The following is a 24,149-nucleotide window of genomic DNA, read 5'->3' on the forward strand; positions in this document are numbered from 1 at the left end:
GATGTCAGGAGGAAGAAATATTTTGGCAGAGGTTTATCAGCCACCTGCATCTCTGTCAACTCTTGAGGGATGTGGTTCCAATTTCTAGATTATAACATCAGAACCTCTCTTGTCTTGTCCAGATTTGGTTCTGTGGCAAGGCGAGTGGGATGTCTTAACCGTATCCCCACTGTGCCCTCCCGAGGCTGCCTCTCCTGAGGTCCTCTTCTCGTCCCTCTATGGCTTTTCTCGGCATCCCAGGGAGGCTGGCTCCTGCTCCTGCCGCCATGCCAACCCCTGCTGGCTGGCTTCCCGCGCAGTCAGCCCCTGGGAGGCACCGAGGGCGGGAGGGGGATGAGCAGGGGTCGGGGGAAGGTGGGGAGAGAAGCCATGGTATTCTCTCCTTTCTTTCTCTGCCTTCTCAGCAGCTCTGTCTCCACTGCGGCTCCGAACAGATAGGCCTCCGCGCTTCCAGCGTCCATCGGGTGGCCCCAGTTCTGGACTCCCGGTGCCCTGTTCTGCCCCCCCACTCCTGTCCCTCCTTTCCAGGCAGGGGACCTCCTGCCGATGCTAATCCCTGGGCTACTCTGTTTTCCTGGTGGGAGAGTACATGACGCCCCCAGCAGCGTGGGCACTGACCGTTCAAACTTACTCGTCCTTCACAATCCTTTACCTTAAACTCCTCTCACCTTCCCCAAAGCAGTATTAATCATTTCAGAGCAGGTGAACTCCAGGTTAAGAAGGCTTCCTCTGAAGGCTTATTAATGATAAGCAGAATGGTTGACTCATAATTCTTCAGTAGGAGGGGGGAAGAGGGTGGAGTGGGGTGACGATCAGATGGCCGGATACCAAGGTTTGTGCCAGGCAAAGCCATGTCACCTGCTGGCCTGAAAACGCGTGTTCTTCTTCTCTCTAACTAAAGAAGGAAGTCCTGCGGGGAGGTGGGGGGATATCCAGCCCGAGGGCCGTGGGCATCAGGAGTGGGAAGTGGGGGAGCAGGAGTGCTGGCTCTTTTTCTCAATCGAGCGGGCTGCTCCTGATTGCTATGGGACTCATCGTGGGCTCCGTGCAGCCAGGGCTTCTGAGCCAAGAGAAGTCAGCCATTGTGTTGTTTCTGTGAAGTCTGCCCCAAGTTTTAATTATTGGCAACGGAGGAAAAGTTTTCCAAAACACTGGGTGGCCAAACAAAGCACATCTGTCTGTGGGGCAGAGAGGGCCTGTGGGTCTTCAGTCTGTGACCTCTGACTGGTTACTAAAGAACAATTTAAAAGGAAGGGGGTGGGTGGATGAAAGCATCCTGGCCTACCACCGTACTGGGGATTCCCTCGGAGGCCCGCCTGACCCCGCAGAAGTGTGAAGCTCAGCCTCGAGAGGAGAAAAACACCACGGGCAACACTGAGTGTGTCCAACTTAGCCCACAACCGACTCCTAACCACCGGGTCAAAGGCCAGCGAGAGGTCAACAGAAGCCATAAACCAGCTTGTGTCTGCCTTGTGGACCTCTCACAAGGTGATGAAAACCCCATATCTGCAGCCCCCTTGGCCTTCGCAGTCTGCACCATGCACCGAAAAGCCCAGCTGGTGATTCCCAAGGAGGATGGCACACGTCTGACACCAACGTCTTACAAGGCAGTAGGCTTGTGAGGGGAAACCGAGCCGTCTCTATTGGAGGGTAAGTGGCAAGGAGAGATTTGCAATCTACTGAGTGATTCTGTGAAAAACAAGTAAACATGCCTCAGTTTCCCCATTTCTAAAATGGTAGTAACTACATGTGACCCAAGTGCTCCTGGGGATGGATGCTGAGGATTCTCTTTGTGGACTTGATAAAAACAAAGAATATAAATTGCTGAGGAGTAGCGTGGCCTTTGAACATGTTCTCAGGCTCTTTATTTCACTGTGATATGTAGCAAAACCAACCCTTAGTTCCGAGGGTTCTTTCCGGAGCCAACCCCAAAAGGAGCCTGAATGTTACAAAGAAGGAGCTGCTTTTTTTCCTCACTCATCCTTTGGAGGGACTGCCCTCAAGCCCCTCGGCCTTAATTTCTCAAAAGCAGATGGCGAAATCCAACCCCTTAACTGGCCACTAGACAACACGAGGGCGCCTCATTACCAACATAAGGTGGTGCCCTTCCAGGGCCTTCCCAGGGGGCACGACCCCAAGGTCCCCCTCTGAGCATCTGTCAGAAGTCCAGCAGAGAGAAACGGCGTTGAGTGAGGAGCCTAATGAATGGGGTCCACCTCTCCCCGAGACACCAGGGTCTCCCCCCCGGAGCAGCGGAGCCCCTGGGAGTCCACCTGTACGGTGCGATTAGGTTCGCACACGCGCTCTCACCTGTGCTTGGCGCTTCCACAGAGGAACAGTAAGAAGCAGCCCTGTGGAACTCACACTTCCTGTAAGGATGCCCTTGAACATGGTGTTTATTGCCCTGAACAGCGTGTGTCCCTGCAATGAGGTCCCACGGGAAGGTGTTCTCGCTCGTCAGGGTAGGGGAAAGAGCTATGTTTTTATCTTATGGGTATTGACTCATGTAACTGAAACCATCTCCCTCTTCAAGTTGGCTGCCAGGATGCCTCGAGATAAACCTGCGGCCCACCTCTCACAAATGAGTAGGCTATTCCAAGTTTGTGTACTGACCTCACTCCTGACTTCATTTCGTATATAGAAAACCTATTGGATATATTTAGGTAATTTGCTATAAACCCTTTTGGGACCAGACAAGACAGGTTTGCACATAGGCATGGAAGACCTAAGAAAACGAGAGGAATTCATGTCCTCATGGGTCGGTTACCTTAACGATTCTGGCTTTATTTTTCCTCCTATCCCCAAAGAATCCTGTATCGTGTGATACTTGGAAAAGCGAGTTAGCACATTTACCAGAACAGGATATTTCCATTTTCCCCTTGAATCTCCTTTCGTGGCCAGCACGGGGCGATTTCCAGAATGAACCCAAACTTGGGACTTGGGGCCCCTGGGTTCCTCGGTAGCCAAGTGTGGTGGATCGTGGGTCCCCTTTGTTCGGGGATTTATTTCACTTGCCTTAACGACATGGACCTCTTTTGTGAAAACTGAGGGCGTTCCAGCAAGTGTTGGCTGCAAAGACACTAGCCGAAATGTTACCACGGTCACGGCTCTTCCTTGAACAATCTAAAGCATATTTCTCTCTGTATATATTTGGTTTTTCAGATGCTTTAAAGCCTGGAAAACAATCATAGCTAAGGCCATTTCTGAGATGGCACTAAAAGAACCTACTCGGAGACAGATAAAAATAATGAGAATCTTTCTGTCAGGAAAGATTTAGAAAATATCACTGGCATTATTAAAATTTAATTTTTTACTCGGCTTTTTGGTTCCCCTTTCCGGTGATAATGAGCAGGACTACACACCTCCGCCTTGCTAGTACTTGTTTTGTGCAATAAATTCAGCCTTCCAGTCTGAAGACATTTCAGACAACAGTTTTGACTGCTATAGGCTTATTTTTTACCCTGTGCTGTGCTTTGAGTCTTCCTATAAAAACCAGTTCATGAGATAATTTTCCACAAGGCCGGTGGAACTAATAAAAATCAATTTTGCCCAACTGGTTCAGAGAAATCTTGGGAATAGCAAAGGCAGAACCGCAAAAAAGGAAAAAAAAGAAAAGAATCAATGTATTCACTAATGGTTTACTTGATAGAGAACTATCAAATTAGCTGACAGGAGATGCTTGGCTGTAAGAATTTTCCTTTCGGCCTGAACAGAACACCTTTTAAGAGTCTAGGAGAAGCTTTTCTTCCCAGTGGTTGAAGATACTCGAGAGTAGTAATTCTGAGCTGCCCATGCCTTGGGTGACAACAATCCTGATTTCAAGCCTGACAGATGGTGGCCTCTGCTGAAGTCTCGTCGGACCCTCTGGTCTTGTGAATGGTTGGGTGGAGTTTTATACAACTTGCTCCAAGGCCACAAGATCAGTGGGCTAGGGACCCAGTGCACTCAAGTGCGTCAGGTTCTTGAGACAACCTCATTGTACCTCTACCATGACCACCCATCCGACCCCCTGTTTCGGCTTCCTGCCAAGGGAAGTGCGAGTCCCAAGGGGCACCTCTTTTATAATCTGGAAACAAGAGCAGAGTGTGGTGGCCTGGAGAATACATTCTCTAAAACGCTTGCCTTAACTAACCACCTATATTTCATTAGCTCGTGGTAATAGTTGATATGTCTAAAACAAATGGCAAGCCTTTGTGCAGGGGGAAAAAAAAGACTGGAAGGAAATGTAGCCAAGTGTTAACAGTGTTTGTATGTAACAGGTGGTAGGTGTTTTCTTTCTATCTTTTTGTATTTCTCTTTTTCTGTGCCTACTACTATTTTAAGCACTTTGCACAAGTTATTTTTTTTTTTTAAGATTTTATTTATTCATGAGAGACAGAGAGAGAGGCAGAGACACAGGCAGAGGGAGAAGCACGCCCCCCACAGGGAGCCCGATGTGGAACTCCATCCCCAGACCGGGATCATGCCCTGAGTCAAAGGCAGACGCCCAACCACCGAGCCACCCAGGCGTCCCCACAAGTTCTTTTATTTAATTCTCCTAACAAATCTATGACAAAGGTATCAGTGTTCTCATTTTCTAAAGGGGGAAACTGAGGCTCACGAAGGTGATTTGCCCATGATCACACAGCAAGTCAGTGGCAAAGCTGGTATTTAAAGTCAGGCCTGATTTCAAAGACCACATACTGTACATGGTGCAAAGAGCAATCACTGGCATTATGTTGCATCCTACATTCTAGCTAACTTTGCATTTATGAATAAAATCAGGAGTAACAACATCTGTTCTTTTTTTTTTTCCCTACCTTATAGGTTCTTGTGATGTTCAAATTAGATCATGCATGTAAAAAACAGAAAATGCAAAGTTCTGCTCAAAGGACTATGGTGATGTGATAATATTTCATATAACAATGGTGTTGAGAGTTGCCACAAATGCTACTTAGATACTGATAATTTTCAAAGAAAAAAATACACTAAAATAGAATTAATACTAAAAACACACTGAACAAATTAGTTCTTAATGATTCCAAAGGATCTTGAACTATCCCACTCCCCTTGAAGACCACCAATTTTCTTGTCCATAATATATTAGCTAAAAAGCAAAGGTTGTAAATAGTAGGTATGTTATGACCCCAATTTTGCAAAAAGGGAAATACATATATAAGCTTAAAGTAATGATCGCGGCTAGGTATTGGGATCATGCAGATTTTTTAAAAATCTTGCATTTTCCAAATTGGTTTCTGCAATGAATATGCACTAATTTTGCAATCAGAAAAAAAAATTCAGTCACAAAATACATATACAAGAACATCACCTTCCTCCTTGGATATGATTGTAAAATAAATTCTGAGCTTTGCAATTGTTCGAATTCTGGCAAAATAAAAGTTGATTTGGAATGCATTTCAATCCTTAAAATGAGGAGTGTAGACACCTCATTTTCTTTACACAAGTCGGGCTCAGTCTCTTGAGAGCTTTTGCCACATGCAACTTGACTGTGAATCATCAGGGGTCAAGAAACAAGAGGCAACCCAGTGCAGTCTGAGAAAAAGAAAACCTGCTTGGGATTGCCGTGATGTTGATAGGACCGTAGTGCCTGGTCTGATTTCTAGAATGACTTGATCATCTGCATGGGGCTCTGGAGGGGACCTGGGCCTCTGGTCCAAGCACACTAGCAATAGCTTAGCAGAAAAGTGTCACCCGGTTTGGCAAAACAAGGCCCAGTTCAGATTTCAAGCAGTGCCACCAAGGAAGCTATTTTTAAGTATCTAATTGCATTTGTAGCATCTGGCATTTTGCACGCTCCATTTTTATGACTTCAGCATGATACATGTTCCCTAAGACAAACAAACAAAAGAGAGATTAAGTGTGGGACACTGGAGTCATGTCGAATATTCCCAGTACAGAAATACTATAATATGCCCTAGAGATTATTCCAGGGCCAAATAAAACATTACCCAATGTATAGAGCTGCAGAACGAGGACTACTTAGCAGCTGAGGAGAACAGGGATTTACTTCATTTATTAGGCCAGTACACAGCTTCAGATGCTAACGCACACTGATAGGAAATGCCAACATTTCAACTTAAATCAAGACTAGAGCCCAGAACATCGACACTTTGCCTTTCAGCAGAAGATCACAAACGGCACAAATCTGGGTTTCTTGTACTAATTGGGGAGGTTTTCTAATTTGCTTATGATATCTGCCTCATGTCGAGCTAATCTTCCTCCAGTTACCTCCTAACACTGTCTGAAATAATCCGCTTACTACTGGTCTGTCTGCAGTACTTTGTATCAAATAACCCTGGCTCCCTGCACACGGCGGCGGCGGCAGGAGGCAGCGGCGGCCCCGGCCCCGGGCTTCGGCATCTCGGAGCGCGGGCCCGGGACCTCGGACGCCTGGGCCGGCAGGAGCGGGGGGCGAGGCCCAAGGGTGCAGAGGGCCTTGCGAGGAAGCCCGAGTGAGGCCGTGGATGCTACCCAGCATTCATTAACAACCGAGAAAACAACTGTTTTGAAAAGGCTGCGACAGATAATTTTGCTTTCCCAGACAGGCAGGCGGAATATTTCGGGGTGCTCAGCAGTCTATGTCCTTATTATTATCAACATCCAAACTTGGTCGAAGAAAAACTTTTCCCTAAATAGAGCACCCCCACCCCCCGGCCCCCACCATCCTTTTTTTTTTTTTTTTTAAGATTATTTATTTATTTATTTATTCATGAGAGATGCACAGAGAGAGGAAGAGACATAGGCAGAGGGAGAAGCAGGCTCCTCGCAGGGAGCCCGACGTGGGACTCGATCCTGGGACTCCAGGATCACACCTTGGGCCCCTGGGCTGAACCTCTGAGCCACCCGGGCTGCCCCCTCACCATCCTTTGTAAAAAAGCTCATGTAAACAATGATACAACCAGGAGGCTTCCCTGATCCGGGGCAGGCAGTGACATTTCAGCAGTATCACTGCCCTGATCTTGACCCAGTTTTAATGTGTTAGATTTTTAAAAGGATTTTAGGGAGGGAGATGTTTTAATTTTCACAAAGCAGAAGGGGCTTTGAATTCTCACACTCATCAAACAGGCTGCATGCACGTGTGTCGGAATCCCCGCAAACAAAATCCACACTGGGCTGTGGTGCGCAAAGTGGTGCGGAAAGCATGGTGCAAAGTGGTGTGCAAAGCATCCCAGGTGAGCACAGCTGTGTGACCTTAGGCAGAAGGTTGGCTCCTTCTGGGCCCCCATGTCCTTATCTGCAAAGGGCTAGGTGTGGGGGGTGTGCAAGGACTGAGGGGGTTCTAAGATTCCTTCTGCCACTAAGAGTCTACAGCCATTGATGAAAAGGTTCTTGCTCTTCTTATAAATGTGTCCATTCTAAACAAGCAGACCCTGCATCTCTTTCCCCCTTCTATGCAACACATATTTGCAGATATTTTCCTTGCATTTTCAGAGGGGACTGAAGAGGAAAAAAGTTATACTGTTTAATCCTACTTTATAGGAGTTTGCTCTTTTATTAGAAGACAGACCCAGAACAGTGATCAGTAAGGTATACGCACCCAAAGTGGGGGAGAGGAGGTGGAGGGGGGAGAGGAAGGAAAAAAGAGGCTGCCTTCAAGTGCCTTGTGGAAATGTATAAAACAAGCAGCGAGATAGTCCTTTGCCAAACACCGTCATAAATTTTTTATTTGGCAGCTAACATTCTCACTAGTTTTCTTGGCAGCAATTGGGACCTTTAGCAAGAAAGGTGCAGGAGAAAAATACCTTGTTTAGAGATGTTTTCAACACTTTCTGGGATTTTTCAGAACTTCTGCCTGCAGCACATTTTTACAACTATAGTCTCCAATCACCCGACGAGTGGGTGGTGGGGTTTAAACTTTTTTCTTTAAAAAAAAAAAAGAATATACAGAGAAAAAGGGAACAAGCAGTGCTACCCCCCTCTGGCCTTCCACTGAGCCCATCTTTCTTATTTTTCATGGTAGGTATTTCTGATATCTAAGCTCTTAGTCTTCTCTGTCTAGACAAAAAACAGAAAATAATATCAGGATGTACCTTTTGTTGGGTCTGATACTATCTATATTGTATTCCCAGATGACGGAGATAAATGAAAGTGAAACAAGCTGACGACTAGCCCATTTTTCTTCAACAGTTCTGTCAAAAACAGGTCCCGCCTGTTGCCTTTGGGTCAGTTAATGGGCAAAGAGCTGCCCTGGTTTCGCAGCCAATGTAAGCCCATGCAGATAAGACTGCAGCAGTCAAAGTCTTGATGGTGGGATGGGTGGAATGAAAGGATGAGGTCTTTCGTTACAAGCAGATCCTATATACTTTATACAAACACATACTTTATTTATTTGCTGTTTAAAGATTTTAAAGTAATCTCTATGTGTCACGTGGGGCTTGAACTCACAACCCTGAAATCAAGAGTTGCATGCTCTACCTACTGAGGCAAGCTGGCACCCCACAAAACACACTTTATACAGACCAGCAAAATTCCTTGTACTGGGGTACTTCCGGCTACAAGTGAAGGGGTCAGCAAATTTACTCTTCCCAAAACAAGGATAAAACTAAACGATTGTTAAAAAAGAATCCTCTCAGTTCTCTGGATAATGACCAAAGGCAAAAAAAGAAATTGAGAAGTGTTTATTCATAGAAAGCTGGAAGAACTTTGTGTAAGAACATCCCCACTTCTTCCCCTAGCTTAGTTGGCTAGAATAATGGTTTTATCAGGGTGGGGCTGCCAGAGAAGGCTGACTGCACTTGGAGCAGAAGGTGAAACCCGTGCCCAGTGGCACGTTCAGTAAAAGCAGCAAACTTGATAGGGAAATACAGAAGGGAAAACCCAGAGTGTTTTGTTTTGTTTTAAAGGATTTTATTTATTTATTTGAGACAAGGGGGGGGGGGGCAAAGAGAGAGGGGGGAGCAGACTCCCAGCTGAACAGGGGGCCAGATGTGGAGCTTGATCCCAGGACCCTGGGATCATGACCTGAGCCAAAGGCAGATGCTTAACCAGCTGAGCCACCCAGGCACTCCAAAGCCCAGAGTTCTGCTGGCCAGAAGTTGCAGTTCTGGTTTGGTGAGTGATAGATCAACCAAAAATGTGGAAGAGGGATCCTGGGAATGAGAGAGCCATAAGGTGCCAGATAAGCTCTCTGCATATCTCCTGTTGATCGACAAAGTACGTGCATGTGCTGGGGAGATCTGAGGGACCCCAGTAAAAAGTTAAAGCCAAGGCAGGTTTGAGAACAGGCTGAACTTCGAATGTTTTCCTCAACCCACATATAGATCACTTGCCAGAGGACAGAAGACTTACGGGCTCAAGGTTTTTGAACACGACCCTTTCTCAATCATTGGCTGGCCACTAAGCTATGCACATAAAGGAGCAAACCCTAGGAAGTCAGGCTCATAAAATAAAAATAAGAAATAAAAAACAAACAGAAAAGCAACAACAGAGCAGACTGCAGGGGAGAAGGATCCTGCAGATTATGTTCAGGCAAGCTGTTTAAAAATATCAGAACCCTGAGCTGTTACAATATATCATCTAAAATGTTTAGTTTTCAACAAAAAATTATGACATGGCAAAGAAAAAAAAAGCGTGATCTATATTCAGGAGAATAAAAGCAGTCAATACAAACTGATTCTGAGTAGGCTCTGATGTTGGATTTAGCAAAGACTTCAAAGCAGCTATTATAAACATTCAAAGAATTAAAGATACTGTTTAAAGAATTAAAAGAAATTATGATGATAATGCTTCAACAAATAGGGAATCGTAGCAGAGAAAGAGGAACTCTAAAAAGGTTCTAGAGTTGAAAAATACATAAATCACATGAACAGGAGTTAGCGAATCTGAACATGGCTCAATAGAAATCATACAATCTGAAGACTAGAAAGAAAAAAAAGATGGAAGAAAAGTGATTACGAGACAGCCTCAAAGACTTGTGTGACAAATAATAAGCAGACTAACATATATGCAATGGGTGTCCCAGAAGGAGAAGGAAGAGAGAAGGTGGTAGAAAAATACATTCAAAGAAATAATGGCTTAAAGAGAAAATCCTGAAAGCAGCAAAGCAAAAATAACTCATTATGTATAGGCAAACAAGAGTATGATAAATAGCTGACTTCTCATCAGAAACAACAGAGGGAGAATACACTGGAACAACATATTTAAAGTGGTAGAAAGGGGAGGGGTGGGGGTAATCTGTCTACCAAGAATTCTATATATAGCAATATTATCCAGCAAACATGAAAGTGACCAAAGATATTTATAGAGAAACAAAGAATGAGAAAGATTTGTTGTTGTTGTTTTTTGTTAGCAGACTTGTCTTACAAGAAATACTACATGAAGTCCTTTAGGCTGAAGGACAATGACCCCAGATAGTAACTCAATTCCACAGAAAGAAATGAACACTGGAAATGGTAAATATTTGGGTAAATATAAAAGAGTGCATAGCTATATATGTTCTTTTTGTTCTCTTAATTTCTTTAAAAAAATTTAATATTTTAATATTGTGAGGTTTATAACATACATAGATATGACAGTTGTAGTACAAAGGAAAAGGGAAGAAACTGGCTGTATTGGAAAAGAGTTGCTAGATTTTATTAGGATTAAGTCAGTAAGAAGCTGAAGGAGATTGTGAAAAGTTGGGATATATATTGCAATTCTTAGGGCAAAGACTAAGAAAATAATAACCACAAATGTAGTTTAAAAATCAGCAGATAATTAAAGTGGTATACAAAAAATATCTATTTTAAAACAGAAAGCAGAAAAAAAAAAAAAAAAAAAACAGAAAGCAGGAAAGGGGAGAAAAAGACATGACGCATATGGGAAAGACAGCAAAAGAGGAGACATAAATCCAATAAGATCAAAAATTGTACAAATGCTATAGCACTAAATACTCCAATCAAATGGCAGACTGTCAGACAGAATAAAAAAAATTCAACTTTATGCTGTCTACAAGAGACACACTTCAGATTCAAAAGCACATGTCAGTTGAAAGTTAAAGGTAGAGATATATATACCATGCAAATAGAAACCATAAGAGAATTGGGGTATCTACACTAATATCAAACAAATGGACTTTAGGACAAGAAATATTCCTAAAGACAAAGAGAGACATTACATAATAAATACGAAAGGGTCAATGCACTAGGAAGATATGGCAATTACAAACATATACATACCTAACAACCAATTCCTAAAACAGATGAGGCACAAATTGACAGATGAAAGGAGAAAGTTCAATAATTATACTTGAAGATTTCAATACTCCTTTCAAAAAACTGATAGAAGGGGTGTCTGGGTGGCTTCGTTGGTTAAGCACTAACTCTTGAGCTCAGCTCTGGTCTTGATCTCAGGGACATGAGTTCAAGCTCTGATTTGGGCCCAAGCTGAGCATGGAGCCTAGTTAAAAAGTCCAAAAAATTACTGAGAGAATAACTACACAAAAAAATCAGTAAAGATAAAGAAGGCTTCAACACTATCAGCCAACTTGACCTAATTAACATTTCTAGAACACTCTGTTCGATGACAGCAGAATACACGTTCTTTTCAAAACCACACGGAATATTCCCTTGCATAGACCACATATATGCCATAAAACAAGTCTCAGTAAACTGAAAAGATAAATGATAAAAGGTGTGTTCTCCAATCACAAGAGGACTAAATTAGAAATTGGCCACAAAAGAAATAATTTGGGAAATTCCCAAATATTAGAGAATTAAGTAACACACTTCTAATGAACCTGAGTCAAACGAGAAATTACAATGGAAATTAGAAAATGTTTTGAAATGAATGAAAACAAAACTGAATGATTTCCTCCTAGGATTAGGATTGAGGCAAGAATGTCTGCTCTTACTGTTACTGTTCAACTTTTTACTGGAGGTTCTAGCTAATTCAGTCAGGCATGAAATTGAAATAAAAGGCATCTTGACTGGAAAGGAAGAAATAAAATTATTTTCACTTAGAGATGACATATTGCTATATGTAGAGAATCCTAAGGAGTCTACAAAAAGCTACTAGAACTAGTAAATACAGCAAGATTGCAAGATATAAGAACAATATAATTTTTTTTAGATTTTATTTATTTATTCATGAGAGATACAAAGAGAGAGGTAGAGACATAGGCAGAGGGATAAGCGGGCTCCTCGTAGGGAACCTGAGGCAGGACTCGATCCCAGGAGCCCAGGATCACTACCTGAGCCAAAGGCAGACACTCAACCACTGAGCCACACAGTGTCCCCCAATATCCAAAAATTAATTGTATTTCTATATACCAGCAATGAATAGTATGCAAATGAAATTAAGAAAATTTAATTGATGACAGAATAAAAAAGAATAATAAAATTTAGGAATAACTTTATCGGGGATGCCTGGGTGGCTCAGCGGTTAAGTGCCTGCCTTTGGCCCAGGGCGCGATCCTGGAGTCCTGGGATCGAGTCCCACGTCAGGCTCCGGGCATGGAGCCTGCTTCTCCCTCCTCCTGTGTCTCTGCCTCTGTCTCTCTCTCTCTCTCTCTGTCTATAATAAATAAATAAATAAGTAAATAAGTAAATAAATAAATCTTTTTTAAAAAAAAGGAATAACTTTATCAAAATAAGTATAAAACCTGTACACCGAAATCTATAAAATATTGCTGAGAAAAATTAAAGATCTAAACAAATAGAGAACAAGTTCATGTTCATGCCCAGAAAAATACAATATTGTTAATTAAGATGGCAATTCAATGTAAGCCTTATTAGATCTTAGCAGGCTTTTTTTTTTTCTTTTTTTGGTGGGATTTGAAAATGAATCCTAAATATATATATATATATATAACTAGAATGGCCAAAACAATTTTAAAAATAATAAATTAGAGGCTTCCATGACTGGATTTCAAACTTACCATAAAGCTATAGTAATTAAGGCAGTGTAGTATTTATTGGTGTCAGGACAAACACATAGATCAATGGAACAAGATAGAAATCTCAGAATTAAACCTTTACATCGATCAATTCGTTTTTGACAAAGGATCCAAAGCAATTCCAAAGATGCTACGAGAAGTAGATGCCTATATTTTGAAAAAAATGAACTTTGACCATTTTCCCAAACTATCCACAAAAATTCAGAATGGAACATAGACTTGAATGTAACAGCTAAAACTATTAAACTTTTAGAAGAAAATCCTTGTCACTTTGGGATAGGCAAAGTTTTCTTAAGTAAGACACTAAAAGCATGATCCATAAAACAAAGAATTGATAAATCGACTTCCCCAAATTTAGAAGCTTTTATTTTTTAAAAATTCACCATTATGAAAATAGAAAGGCATAGAAAGGCAAGCTGTAGGCTGAGGGAGAGTATCTGCAAATCATGTATCTAGTAAAGAACTTGTGTCCAGAAGCATACAAATAAAAACTCTCAAAATCCAATACTAAGACAAACAACTCCATTAAAAATTGATACAATTAGAAAAGAGCTAAATAGACATTTCACCAAAGACTATATACCAATGGCTAAAAAGCATATGAAAAAAATGATCAACCTCATTAGTCATTAAGAAAATGCAAATTAGGGCAGCCCTGGTGGTGCAGCGGTTTAGCGCCGCCTGCAGCGAGGGGGCGGGGGTGATCCTGGAGACCTGGGATCAAGTCCCACATCGGGCTCCCTGCATGGAGCCTGCTTCTCCCTCTGCCTGTGTCTCTGCCATTCTCTCTCTCTCTCTCTCTCTGTGTCTCTCATGAATAAATAAAATTAAAAAAAAAAGAAAATGCAAATTAAAATGAGAGAGCATAACACATCCATTGAATGGCTTTAATCAAGGAAACACTACTGCGGACATGGAGTCCTGGCACTCTGCAGGTAAGAACGTAAAATGGTACATGTACTTTGCAAAAACAGTTGGCAATTAAAAGGAGGGGGAGCACCTGGGTGGTTCAGTGGTTGAGTTTCTGCCTTGAGTTCAGGTCGTGATCCTAGGGCCCTGGGATCGAGTTCTGAATCAGGCTCCCTGCAGGGAGCCTGTTTCTCCCTCTGCCTATGTCTCTGCCTATCTCTCATGAATAAATAAAATCTTTAAAAAAAAGGTAAACATAATACATACTATATGTTTGTATACTGATTGATCCTACTCCCAAGCATCACCCAAGGGAAATGGAAAAGTATTTCTACACAAATGCCTATAGGCAAAGGTTCATAGCAACATATTCATAATAGCCCCAAACTCAAAACAATTGAGTGGGTCTACCAGTTGGTGAATGGATAAACAAAATGTGATACAGGCATACAATGGAATAACACTCAGCAATAAAAAGTAGCAAATGATGGATACACACTACAATAGGGATGAACCTCAAAAACATTAGGCTAAGCAAAAGAGGCTAGACATAAAAGATATTGTCTTGTGTGATTCCATTCTTAGGAAATATCTAGAAATTGGATCAGTGATTGCCTGGGGCTGGGAGCAGGAGCAGAAATGACTCAATGCAAACAGCCATGAAGGACTTTGAGGTGATAGAAATATTTTTAAAATAGATTATGGTGATGGTTGCACAACTCTATGAAGTTACTATAAATCATTGAACCGAATGGGTAAATTTCATAGCTTATGAATGATACCCCAATACACTTGTTAAACAGGAAGTCCATACATCTGTGTTTCAGGGCAGATGGTGTACTAGTGTAGTAAAGGCAACCTTCCAGGCTGAAGTAGCCCACCCTCCTGTCTCCCCTTTTAGTAATGGCAGCCTCTTTATTTCTTCCCGTCTGTAATTGTTTGTTTCCTTGGCTGCCTCCTCTATGAAGTGGGAAGTGCACAAGAGCGAGGTTCAAGTCTGCGTTAGTCTTTGTTGTGGCCCATTACTTATTCTACTGCTTGACACATTATAGATAGCAATAAATATCTGATGAGGAGATGAATGATGTTGAGAAAGAGGAGAAATATTTGAATTTTCATTAAAAAAATCAACACATGTTTGCCTGGATTGTTTACCGATATCTTTATCATGGAATCTTACTCATTTCAGCAAAATTCTCCTATCAACATGTCAGGCATTATGTGCTTGATACTAGCGAATGAGATTAAACAGACCTGGTTTGTGTCCTCAAAAAACTCATGGCTTAGGGATCCCTGGGTGGCGCAGTGGTTTAGCGCCCTGCCAGGGCGCGATCCTGGAGACCCGGGATCGAATCCCACGTCGGGCTCCCGGTGCATGGAGCCTGCTTCTCCCTCTGCCTGTGTCTCTGCCTCTCTCTCTCTCTCTCTGTGACTATCATAAATAAATAAAACAAACAAACAAACAAAAAAAAACTCATGGCTTAGTGGAAAACAAAACATGGCATTCTGACATCTGAGGAACATGAGTGGTGTGGCTCAGCCTATAGGAAATGTGGAGAAAAGGGGCAGAGAACCAAGTGTTACCTGTGGCTACGAAAAGGTAAACTGTTTCATAGCTCAGGACTTCTGCCTCCTTTACTCAGATCAGTGTGGTTTTGTAAATATCAGCCATATTTTAGGGCATGATTCTCAAAATGTGTTTCAGGGGCCTCTTCACGGGTTCCATGAAGTCAAAACCATTTTTGTAGTAATACTAAGACGTTATTTGCTGTCTCTGCATTCCTTCTCTCAGGAGTGTACAGAGGAGTTTTCTAGAGGTTCCACATCACAGCAGATTGAATGCAGAAGCACCTATGAGACTCCAGCTGTCCTCCATTAAGCCAGACATTAAAGAGATTTTCAATAACATAAAACAATGCCCCCTTCTCCCTAATTTTGTTTTAGAAAATAGTTATTTTTCATAAAAAATTGTGTTCATATGTGATCAGTTGATTATCAAGATTTAAAAATGACTTGGTAAATACTTAAATTTTTGTTTGAATTTTTAATATAAAAAATATTAAAATCTTAAAAAAAAAAAAAAAAAAGGGCAGCCCGGGTGGCTCAGCGGTTTAGCGCCGCCTTCAGCCCAGGGCCTGATCCTGGAGCCCCGGGATCGAGTCCCACGTCGGGCTCCCTGCACGGAGCCTGCTTCTCTCTCTGCCTGTGTCTCTGCCTCTCTCTCTGTGTGTCTCTCATGAATAAATAAATAAAATCTTAAAAAAAAAATATTGAAGTAACCCATACAAAGAAGGACTTTTTTGGGGCTCTCAATAATTTTTAAGAGTGTAAAAGTGTCCTGAGACTTAAAAGTTTGAGACCTGCTGTTCTATGGGGAAGCGGAGGGGAGGGATTTGGGCACTTTATTTATAGAATCCATCAGTCTGGACACCGAAAGATAATTGATAGGGCATAAGTGAGAGCCACTGAGGGCCATGGACACTTACAAAGATATGCAGAATTAGTTCATTGGAGAGGGTTAGGAAAATCCTGAGGATGTCGGTACTAGATCAGACCTCAAAACGCAGGTTGGGGGCACACCGGCCCAGTGGTCTGTTTATCCCAGCTCTCAAAATTGTGCAAGTGCACTGTGGTAGCAAATACTTTAGCACTTTAAGCAAAGCAGTTCAAGAGAACAGTAAATTACCTAAAGTTAGTGACTTATAATGACATATTTCACCCATTGCTGAAATATTGATAAGTGGAAGAGAATGTGGCAAGGCAGAAAAATGTGGATCAGGTTATGCTAAAAGACAAGAGAAGGCAGCCTCTAAAGAGTGGAAGATGGCACAATATGAGGTTGAGAATGTGAGCCCTGCAGCCAGACTGCCTGGGTCTGATCCTGGCTTTCTGCCACTCTTGAGCTGTGTAAGCCTGGACAAAGTCCTTACCTCTTTGGGCTTCAGGATGCTACCAATACCTATCATATTGGGTTGTAGTAAGGATTAAGTGAGATAAGCCATAAAAAGGGATTAGGCCATAGTGACCACTATAAAAGTAAAGAGTTGATATTATTTCCATAATCATTATCTTGTGTATGTGTGTGTGCGTGTTTTGTCTTTTTTAGATTTTCTTTTTAAATTTATGTTAGAGAGAGAGTGCGGGTGGGTGGGGAAGAGCAGAGGGAGAGAGAATCTCAAGCAGACTCCCTGTTAAACGCAGAGCCCAATGCAGGGCTCAATCTCACGACTCTGTTATCGTGACCTGAGTCGGATCAAGAGTTGGATGCTTGAACCGACTCAGCCATCGAGGTACCCCTGTCTTGTATAGTTTCAAGGGAAGGTCTTGGGATCCCTGGGTGGTGCAGCGGTTTGGCGCCTGCCTTTGGCCCAGGGCGCGATCCTGGAGACCCGGGATCGAATCCCACGTTGGGCTCCCTGTGCATGGAGCCTACTTCTCCCTCTGCCTGTGTCTCTGCCTCTCTCTCTCTCTATGTGACTATCATAAATAAATAAAAATTAAAAAAAAAAAAAAGATTCAAGGGAAGGTCTTATAAACCAGAGCTGCCTTTGTTGGGGAGGGGGTGCGTCCATGGTCATTGTGCTGACAAAACCTTTCAGGAAAGTGGCAGCCTCTGGGAAGGCACTTGGGGCACCCTAGTGAGTTTCTCATGCCCATCTACCACACTCATGGACCTCTGCCCCTGTTCCTTACCTCTCCCACCACTCCTGAGTCTTACTTAGCTATCCCACTGGCACGTGTGGGAAAACATTAATGGCCATGCTTACATTCAGGGCCGCAGAGGTCCTTCTCTGTGTAAGTTTACAGTGGAAAACAAGGGAAAGACTAAATTCCAAAGCCAACAGGGGCCAAGGGATCTGCCTACATCTTGGGTTTTGCCATGATGTGAAAACACATGGCTTCAGAGTGTAACATGAACAGCCCTGAGATCTCTCCAGGGTGGAATCTATGTTTTCAGCTATGCAGAAATACTTACAACGAACCTTTAAAAAAGTCAGTGGGAGGGTGTGTTAAATGAAAATCAAGATAACCTTTCTCAGGCATGCTTTCCCTATAAACTCCAAAATCTTGCCTTTTGGAGGAGACGAAGAGTTGGAGAAACGCCTTAGAACAGGAAGCGTCTATTTTTCTGCAACCTCACTTGAGTTGGGCACTCTTGGGAAGGGGAGGTTTGCCATTTGTAGACAAGAATGAAGTCTTTTGTGAACAGCCTAAGTACACCACTGACTTGCTTTAAAAAGTGTCAAAGGCTATTTTCAGAGAACATGTGGTTCGCTGTGCCAAGCTGAAACGTTGACTTCTCGCCCGATTTAGCATTAAAACATTAGAACTTACAATTAAGACGCCTCTGTTTACGCCAAATGAGTTTGTCAACAGGCTGCAAATATACTTCTGTTATCATAATGAAACCAAGAAATGGGCGGGGGCGGGGTCTCCCTGCTGCAAGGCCATGCTGAAAAGCACTTCAGAACACTGAAATTTGAGCTGCCCTATCCTATAGGCAACTTCTTTTCCCCAAGAGCCAAGAGCCGGATGCTGGGTGTAGCTACGTTAGTGCATAATAGGTTTATTCTCATTCACAAAATAGTAATTACTTTATGGTTCCAAAGTAAAACTAGTGCAAGAAATACACCGGCAGATTTGCTACAGATGTGGTCTCTGACACGTACACACTATTAATCACACGGTAAGATTTGAACATTATAAAGTACAAGGCGGACAACCATTAAGTTCAAGGTCTGGACTGATAAAAAAGAGAGAGAGAGGAGAAAAAGGATTTGCATGCCCACGTCTGCCATTGCATTTGAACATATCGCCTTAAAAGATATCATTTATCTCTTTCCCCGACTTTGCCCCATTTTATTTCAAGGTTGGTCTGCCTTTTGTTTGGCTCCTTTCACTCGGACCCAGATGACAGGTCTCGGGAAAAGTGCAGCCCTTCGGCGGTCCGGCTCGCTCACCGGCCTGGGACAGGAATGTGCTTGTTTGGCATTTGCTCAGGAGAACCAAGACTCCCCGGACACCGGGGCCCGGGGGAGCGGGGCGCACGTGCGGGCCGGCCCGGCACCCCAGCCCCTGCAGGCCTTTGTCACCACCTGCCGCAAGGGTTAGGGTGGCCACGGTAATTATGCCAAGGCCATGCATTACTCTGACAAAGTAATCCATCAAATAATTTCTCACAATTTCAATTTACCCTTCGAATTTTCCTTACCTCCAAAGCCAGCTGGATATTATATTACTGAAGCTGTTGAAAGGGTGGAACACTAGCCATGGAGCCAAAGGCCACGGCAACTATGCGATGCATAAATTTTTATTGTTTGCTCAGTATTGAAATCTCATTAGGGTCCATAATTCATCTGAACACCGTGAACATTTACATCTGTGGATCATGAGAACTTAGAAGGAATGTACACCTTTGGCTAACTTGTTTTTAGAGGAGGCAGTGTGTGTGTGTGTGTGTGCGCGCACGAGCGTGTGTTCGTGCACATATACTCATATGTTTTTAGTCCTTGAACAGCTGTGGTTTAAATATCCCTTACTCAAACCAATTTCCAACCTGAATTTAAATATCCCAAAGTTGTTTTCATTTGGCAGCTTTTAGACAAAGACTCAGTTCTCCTCGAGTCCAGCTTAATCAATGTTGGAAAATCCTACTCATTGCACATGGGCCTTAATACAGCTCTGCTGTGTTAATTACATCAGAATTATCCCAAAGATTACACGCCTTTCATTCGATGTATTTGTGTTTTTGTCTTCACTTAACTGTGGCTTCAAAATCCACTCGAGAGAGAAAATATAATCATGACTGTTTGTGGGTTCTAAGGATGTTCAGATTTGTGCCCACATTTTTTTTGGGGGGGGGATGCATGTCTACTTATGGATCTTTCCTACCAAGTTCAACCCTTTGATCTGGCAGGTTTTTCATTTACAAGGCTCTTAGCAGCTCCATGAACACCATATTTTGAAGGTGACAATCACAGAATCACAGAGTCAGAATTGGAAGGGCAAGGGGCCTTCAGGGCCATCGAGCCAGGCCAGTCCCTCTCCTGAGCCACGACAACACCCCTGACAAGTGGTCCTTCAGGAATGCATTCATTTTTGGAATGAACTATGGCAGCAGCTGAAAGGCTCTTAGCAAACACTCCCTAGCAGTTCAGGGCAGAGATGAAGAATACTGTGTCCGATGAGAAGTCCAGAGGGAATTTAGGTAGACCAAATGTAATTACCCAGACTGGCATCTGGCAAGGGCGCCAGCTTTCACAGCCCCACCATAATTCCGGCTGATGGCAGTGACACCTTCTGATGAGAGCCTTGTCCGCTGCAAGCTGCTCTTTAGCAGGACTTCACTAATACGCTGTGACGGGAAAAATCGGATACAGATGTTTTCACTCAGAAGGTTTTGGAAATGCTAAAGTCCTATCTTCTCCTCAAGGAGAAAGGGCATGCACTTCCACTCAGGAAAAAAAGCCAAAGGGCCTTCACACAGGGGCCAGCCTGATCCAGGCCTCAGTGCAACCTCCTTTTCCGGGGGCTCTCCAAGTCCGCGCTAGGCTCACTGTCCCACCCTCAGGGGGCTTTGGCAGACTCAGCGCTCAACTGCCTACAGCTGGTGAAGTGGCCCTGGCCACACAGGGATGGGAAGGCCCGGGAGCGGGGCGACTGGAAGTGATGTGGCTCACGTGCAGTGCACATGTCTGTCTACTCTGGGGCGAAAGGCAAGCCCTGGGTCTGGAGATGCAGTGATGAGCAAAATCAAACAGGTGCCTGCCTTCATGGAGCTTACAGACTTTATACCAAAGCAGCCACACTCACCCAGTATATTGTGTCAAACTGTAAGTAGCACAAAACTGGGCAGTGCTACAAAAGGAGAAGACTCAAACTTCTGAGAGGCTCACGTCACTTGGGATTTCTAGGAAAGCAGATGCTGAAATGGAGTTAGGAGTGAAAAAAGTTTATCGAATGGTAACACCTGTGGAAGATAGGTGGGGAAGGAAGCAAGACTGGGAGATGGGGGGAGAGGCTCCATCATGCAGATCTGACACCAATGATAGCAAAGGAGAACATCACATCACATGCAGATGTGACCATTTCCACCAACCCAGAAGAGCTCTGGGGGTAAAGCCGACTCCATTCCATTAGAGGAAGTCCACGGTGGGCCTAAATACCTTGGACCTGGGGCCTCCACTGTGCTCAGTCCGTGGCTGGGGGGCTGCCTAGAAAGAGGCTGCCTCAGTTCTGATGATGAGCTGGGTACCTGCAAGTGCGAACTCCTCAAGCGAGCGCATTCTTGGAAGCTGGCTGCCTGCACTCTTATGGCTGCCATGGGATGGAGCTCATCTAGGGGCCCAGAGAGGGCTTCCCTAAGGCAGCAATGATGCTGACTTGAGAACCTTATAATGCACTGGGTTAATAAGAAGGGGAGGAAGAGGGTGTACATGGGAAAACGACTCCAGGCAGGGGCACAGCATGTGCAAAGGTCCTTTATCTGGAGTGGCATCTGATGGGACCAAGAGAAGGCAGTGTGTCCAGGGAGGAGAAGGATGGAAGGAGGTGAGAGCCCAGGGGGAGGCAGAGATCATATCGTGCTGGCCTCGTGGATCATAATCATAAGGATTTGGTTTTCTATTTGCAAAGCGGCTCTGAGGAAGTTACTAATTTTACTGACATTTGGTTTCCTAATCTGTAAAATGGGAACAACGATATATGCTTTGTAAAGTTAATGTGAGAAATCGAGTGAGATTATACATATTGAGCTTTTAATCTAGTACCTGGTACACAGAAACACTTGGGAAATGTTGGGTGTTACAGAAAACATAACTGGAAATGCCTTTTGAAAGAAGGCAAAGGAGAAATATGGACTTACTTTTGTATTTTATTTTCAAAGGTTTGAAAGTTTTATTCTGAAATAATGTGCATGCATTTGAACAAACTATGAGCTAAATCACTCAATTTCCTCTCCACCAAAAGCATGGTGTTACCTCAACCCTCAATTAATGGAATTCCAGGCATACAAATAAGCTTAGAATTAAACAATTACCACTGGCAATTCAGAGATGGATAAGTAATAAATAGCTTGTAACAGAAAACAAGTCCATGAGAAATCCAAAGAACAGGGGAGCTTTTAGGTGGAAATAGCACATTATAAATGAGGATGTGGCTACATAGAGTATGACAGCTCCTCTACAACAGTAATATTGAAAATATAGATATCTTCTCCAATCTCACCTGTTTATGGGAGTTATCCTTCAGATATCTATTTTCAGATGATTCCAGACCATAACATGCAGGAAATGAAATCACAAAGTGATGAAAGATGAATGCTGGCTGTAGTTGCTGAGGCCAACTTGATTGTCACAGAAAATTTTTTCCTAGATGGTCATTTTTTTTTTTTAAGTATTTGAGCATGTGCTAACAGACTAAGGAATATTCTCTAAATTCATGTCCAGATGATCTGAACCGGCTAAAAATAAGTCGAGCCCCTACACTATTGGCCTTGAATGTATATGAGTTTGGAATAAGCTGCCTGATGGGGCGAGAAGGGGACAATCTCTTAAGGAGATGCATTTACCATAGACTTGTTTCCTGGGTGGCCGTTAGCAAAAGCACCGGTCATTTCACGACTGTAATGCCCCTGCCATGCCTGTTGCTGTGTCAAAATCCGCCTCCCCTTAAAACATAAATCCCTGCAGCCGCTGTTTTATGAACTCACACATGACTCCCTTTGACTTCTTGGCATCTAGCAAATACGCAAAGCTATCATTCTCCTCTGTTTATCCCCTGGTATATTCCGCCTGAGATGATTCTGACTACCGCTGACACTTAGAGGAGTGAATGGCAGTGAAAATATCTGGCCTCCACTCACGGAAACCTTGAGATGAGATGCTGGGTTAGTCTCATGCAAAAGAACTGCAAGTGTGCGTGTTCTTTGGTGATTTCCCTCTTTCCCCTGTTTAAGCGGTGATAAAGCAAACGTGAGGTTTCCACAGCCACCCAAACAAAAACATCTTCTTTGAAAATTTGAAAGTATTCCACACATCAACTTAGATTATCATTTCCCCCACCCCAAGCTCCTGAACTTCTCTTGCATATTTCTTTCCTGTGCCAAAGCTTATCAACTCTGAGGTCATCTTGATTTGTCAAAAACTGCTTGGATCACAGGGTTGAGCCTAAGCAGATTGGACAGGAATTTCTTCATTCAGACCGAGAAAAGTCTGATGAGAAAGTTACTTATGTCTCCCAGCGGAGGAAGGAGTGGCCCACCTTTTCTCCTAGGTTGTGTGTCAGTATTGACTAAACTTTCAAAACAAATTTTTTTTTTTCAGAGGGACTGCTACCCGATGGAATTACTCCATGCTCTGAACCTTTCATCACAGTGAGTCATACTGCAAGTAATTTTTAAAAACCCTCCCTAGTTTTCTTTTTTGCTATAGATTTGCCAAGAATTCTTTCAGTAAAATAGGAGTTAACGGGGGAAAAATACCCAACCACCCTTTTAGTTCTCTACAGAATAATTAAATCTGTTTAAAAATATAAGATATGATGGCAATAGGAGATTCTGTGCAAGACTTGTACTCAGTGTAGCCTGGGTCACACGAGGGTTTGTGGTTATTTGTGGGTAACTGGTTCACACAGCCACGTGTGACAAGCTGGGTCTTGGGAGGTTGGGAGACCCGTTAGTGCTGGCCACCTCTGGGAACCTGTCCCATGACTTTCCAGTCCTCCCCGGACAGAAATGGGTTTTCTACCACGGGGATGGCAAGGAGTCTTCCAGAGGCAAAAGACAGGCACTGATGTGGACTTCGATTTTGCTTTCTGTAATTTAAAACCCAGTCAGCCGTATGAAAATGGTTTTTAAAATCAAGTCGGGGCAGCCTGGGTGGCTCAGCGGTTTAGCGCCGCCTTCAGCCCAGGGCGTGATCCTGGAGAGACCCAGGATTGAGTCCCACGTCGGGCTCCCTGCATGGAGCCTGCTTCTCCCTCTGCCTGTGTCTCTGCCTCTCTCTCTGAGTGTCTCTCATGAATAAATAAATAAAATCTTTAAAAAAAATTAAATCAAGTGCAACTCGAGATTTGGAAGCAAGAAAGTGACAATTATGTGACTTCTGCGGAGGTGACAGTAGCTCCTGCCTAGATGGTGAATGTTGAGCGTATGGTGGGGTGTGAGAGGCCATATCACCCCACCCAAACGGCCGGCCGGATGGACGGATGCGCGACAGACAGCAGCCGTGAGAGAACCTGTCCCCTCCTAAGCACCCTGTTTCCGGGACACACGCAGAACAGGCCCTCCCGCGCTAGCCCAGGACCCGCGTGGGCGCTCCTTTGCACCAGCCCTGCCTCTGAGCTCCCCGAGGTTGCAGCAGATGTT

The 24,149-nt window shown here is 43.5% G+C and overlaps 1 protein-coding gene across 3 annotated transcripts in view; it reads right to left on the reverse strand.

Moving 5' to 3' along the window:
* The window catches only part of VTI1A (vesicle transport through interaction with t-SNAREs 1A), a 358,072-nt gene that overhangs the window by 24,656 nt on the left and 309,267 nt on the right, over nucleotides 1–24,149 (reverse strand). The gene's annotated exons all lie outside the window — the stretch shown is intronic.

This window comes from Canis aureus, chromosome 29, assembly GCF_053574225.1.
Source record: "Canis aureus isolate CA01 chromosome 29, VMU_Caureus_v.1.0, whole genome shotgun sequence".
In the NCBI taxonomy this organism is placed as follows: Eukaryota; Metazoa; Chordata; class Mammalia; order Carnivora; family Canidae; genus Canis; species Canis aureus.